The 4,529-nt window shown below is 28.6% G+C and overlaps 1 long non-coding RNA gene across 1 annotated transcript; it reads right to left on the bottom strand.

Moving 5' to 3' along the window:
* Window positions 1–1,793: 1,793 nt before the first annotated feature.
* Window positions 1,794–3,140, bottom strand: LOC126551277 (uncharacterized). Its single transcript, XR_007605148.1, has 2 exons — window positions 3,018–3,140; window positions 1,794–2,849 (listed from the first exon to the last, which is right to left on the bottom strand). It is a non-coding gene; the product is annotated as an uncharacterized LOC126551277 (long non-coding RNA).
* Between the last annotated feature and the right edge of the window lie 1,389 nt (window positions 3,141–4,529).

Genomic DNA, 4,529 nt, shown 5'->3' with positions numbered 1-4,529 from the left:
TGACCTACGGGACCACACAGTTTTATACGCGTATGTATTATGTATACTCTCCTGTGTCGCGGTGGCCATTTAGGAGGGGGTGCCCAATTACAAAAAATATAATGTACGTCTAATATATAAACTGCGATGGCGTAAGGGGGTCCGTTGATGACTGCCCCTCTATACATGGATTTTTTTTTGTACCTGCAATGATATTACAATAGTCAAATTAGCATAGCGTGAAATAAAATAAAAAATGAACAAGGCTACAAAAAAAAAATTAATCAATGCATGGGGTCAATGACAAATTATATGTCGGCGGGATATTATTGGGACTTTTCCGGATGAGTCGTGGTTGGTGGTGGGCAGCGGGTCGATATTTATTTCGATTGATAATTAGAGGTATTTCTGCTCTGCGGCCGTAATATAATCTAAACATTTTCTTAACACCGTTAAAAACAAAAATAATTCATAAAATAAAAAAACTATGTACATTTTTTGAAAATTTAACATTTTATTATGTTTTTTTAATTACAAAATACTAAAATACGAATTAATTTGTTTGTAGGTAATTATACTGATTTGATGGCAACGTGTTCTATAAAACTTCAAAATAACCACGCATTTACATTAAACATATCTAAGACAAAACAAATTTTAAGGCCGGTCAAATAGTTTTTGTGAATATAATTGTTTTTAAGTTAAATATCAACTTTTTATTTAATTATAATTAAATAATATTTTAATGTATATAACATATAATTTAAGAATTATTTCAGCAAATAAAAAATTTTATACAAAATATATTGGTAATTCATTTGAACAAATTAATCACTATTTATTTATAATGTGTCTATAGTAATTAATTAACTTTACACCGGCATCTTCGGCGACAATATTTTATGCATTTATGACTTAATACGAGGTATGATGCAGTTTTACGGTATTGGATAGTATTTGTGCGTATAATGGTGAAAAATTTCAACTGTATTATATACCAACAATAACATTAATTAATATAATACAATACATCAATGCATAATATGTACTGTGTTACTTTAATGCGAAGTCCTCATCGTAAAATTCAATGAGTTTTTGGGAAACTATCTACAGGACTGCACCGTATAAAGAAACAACGAAAATATTACCTACTATATCTATGCCTCGTAACATAAAATATAGGCATATCATTCATACTAGACGGATGTAGATTCAACGAAAAGGATAATTTATCCAATTGACCATTTACTACGTATGTGTGTAAGTGTGTGCGTGTATAGAAGTGAGTGCCTATTATACACGAATATGGTCAATAGTTGATCATATAAGATCGGTGGCGTGGGCAGATATTTTGAACGGGGAGAGATATACAGTACAATATTATAACGTTATGTGACATAGGCCGCGTATACGTGCACTATATATAATGTATATTCATCAATTGCTGTATATTATAGGTTTAATTAAAGTAAAAAGAAAATATATTTTGTCAATGGTTAATAATATGGGGAGAATATCATCCCTCGATTTCTTTTCATTCGAATATTTCATCCCTTACTTATTTTTCATTATCCCTCCTGCATATAGTCTCAATTGTATATATTACTTTAGACATCCAAATTGGCAAATTACATAATACCTACAATAATTGTATCTATTTATAACCAACCACCTACTATATATATATATTACTCCTCTGACCTCTACACACTTCCTATCTTAACTTCTAAGCTTATACTTCAATATTATAGATTTGTAGTGAATGTATGATTTTTATATTATCATTAATTATAATTATCATTCATGGGGGTACTTACTCCGATTCCTGTAATCGAAACTTTTAACCAAAGTATATTACTATATATTTTACATATACACAACGATAGCTTCGAATGCGATGTTTTTGGAAAAAAATGATTTTACCTACTCTGCGGTAGGTATTTTGTATCCATACAATTATTTATCAATGAATTAAAATAATTTAACGCATACATTACGATGAGTTGCTCTTCAATGTCGAGTTACACTCGACACCTAACTGCACAGCAGAATGATTGCTTATTATTCACTTAAAAAAAAAAAAATGAATTAAAGCGAACCAAAACAAGAACGAAAAAATACACGCCAATTACAATAATTTTTTAAATATTTAACTGTCGAACAGAAATAATTTAAAAGCTGTTATCTAACTATACAAAATATGTTTTGGCCACTGCAAACATGGTTAGTGCAAAATATTATAGCGGTATTATAGGTAGGTACTCAATAGGTAAGATTAGACATTTATTATCCATATTATGTTATTTTTATAATGTATCAGGCACTGTGTTATCACTTATCAGTGTATCATAATATTTTAATTGACAGTTGACACTCGTTAAAATATTAAATAAACATAACATATCATAGGACATAAATATAAAAAGTACCTACGTGTGGGCGTAATAGGTTTAATTTTTTTTTACTTTTAAAAGTAATTGTTCGTTTGTTGGAAAACAAAAATAATACTTTTCTCTGTGGGGGTACCTACGGGTGGTAAAGTACGACTGGTACAGCGTGTAAGTGTACGCATAATTTACAGTAAGTAATTAATTTCACACAATATTTCCATGTGATCCCGTGTGTACCCATTATTTTTTTGACAGTGTTATTAAAATTTGTCTGGTGGAATTAATAAGCGTGGTCAACGTGGCACAGTTTTAAAACAGAAGTTTTCTTGTTCCATTTCGGTTGACTGAAGTCGTTACATAAATAATGTGTACGTGTAAGACTTCCTTGACCAATACACACTAGGTAGGTATATAAGCCTTTAGGTCATTTCTAAGTAGATAATCACGCCGCGAGTACAAAACAAATATCCAAGTGCTTACCTACAATTAATATATAATAATAAAAACATTCGTTTATATTAGGTACCTATATAGGTACACATTGTTGCGAACATAATTTCGGCCATAAAATGTTATGTTTCGTGAGTTAACGGTTTTCTGATGTAGGAAGATATGAAAAAAACACTTTTAAGAATTTTTTATACTCACTAAGGCTTGGATTTTGGTGCATTTACAAACCAAAAATATGTAATAAACTAATAAATAATTGCTATAAAAAGCATAAAATATAGAAGTTTTAAATCGTTTTTACATTTGAAAAATGAAAAATAGGCAAATAAGTACCTACTAAATAATTTAGTAATAACTAAATAATAATATGTTGGTTGTCGTAGACACAGATTAAAATACCATGATAATACCTACGAATAAATCGAACTAGTGTATTGATACCAATGTATTCACATAAGACTCAATAATTGATTTTGATAAGTTTTATATTCTATAAAAGTTTTTACACTATTTTAAATAGGTACCATGCAATTTTCGTGTCGTACCATTCACGACAACAACAATTTGACCTTTAAAGAGATTAAGAAATATTACCTAAATAAATCTATTTTTAATTATTGAGAACTATAAATATTTTATAATAGTGAATTATAAAACTAACTTACTAACCTAACCTAACTAGTAACTAGGTACTAAACTAACTAGAAGATGTTTACAAACATTCAAAATCTATTATTTTTCAGTAATAAAGAGAAAAAAAGATCAAAAATGTTCTTAATTTCAAATTTATTCAGTTTAAATTACTAATCTGTATATTAAAATGTACCAACCTACATACCTACTAAAGCCTAAATACAGTAAACTCAGTTAAGTACGAGTACCTATGTATCATTTTTAAATACTATTCAACTGTCGAATACTTAACACTCCACTTCAGGATCTAGTAAAGAAATATGTACAAAAAACCACAACAAAGTTAGTCACGATGTATAATAAACTAATAGTTACCTAAGTAATAACTAACAAGTAACAGGTGTAATTGAATAATTAGAAAAAATTATAATAACCCTTTTAAAATTGCTTGTTTGTCGCGTCTATTTCATTAAAACATGAATTTGTTTGAGAATTTTAAATTTACAGATTTTTCTTTCATAATTTATTTCAAAAGGTCTTTAGCGACTTTAGCCCATCTTCTTTTAAGTCAACGGATAACCTAAAAAAAAGGAACGTTGTATTAATCGCTCACTTGATCTGTTGTAAACAGATTTACGGACAATGGTCGTTCGGCGAATATTTTGACCAAAAAGATACCTAACCTAGTCTTTTTGGGAAAATGAAATTAATTCTACCAGCGTGTGTGCTTTATGGACTTCGATTCTGATAACATATTGACGTTGGTACCTATATTATAATTTAAAATATTATTTGATACTAATAGGTGTATTTTTAAAGATATAGAGTACAGAATCCATTATTAATCATGAAAATCGTACGTATGAGATTTAATTTAATTATTTTTATTTTTCAATTTACAACGAAGGTACATCAGTGTATCACTGTAGATTATATAAATTAATTTACTTATACATTTGTTCATACAATTCGCAAACAGTATTTTAAAAAAAAAACAAATACCTACTTGCCCATACTGTCCAAATTTTGATCCAAAAAAATCCAAACCAAGCTAATTCTTACTCATACAAATATTGA

The sequence above is a fragment of the Aphis gossypii genome, chromosome 3 (genome assembly GCF_020184175.1).
Source record: "Aphis gossypii isolate Hap1 chromosome 3, ASM2018417v2, whole genome shotgun sequence".
In the NCBI taxonomy this organism is placed as follows: domain Eukaryota; kingdom Metazoa; phylum Arthropoda; class Insecta; order Hemiptera; family Aphididae; genus Aphis; species Aphis gossypii.
Note: the sequence above shows the minus strand (reverse complement) of the source record. Positions and strands in the feature narration are given on the sequence as shown.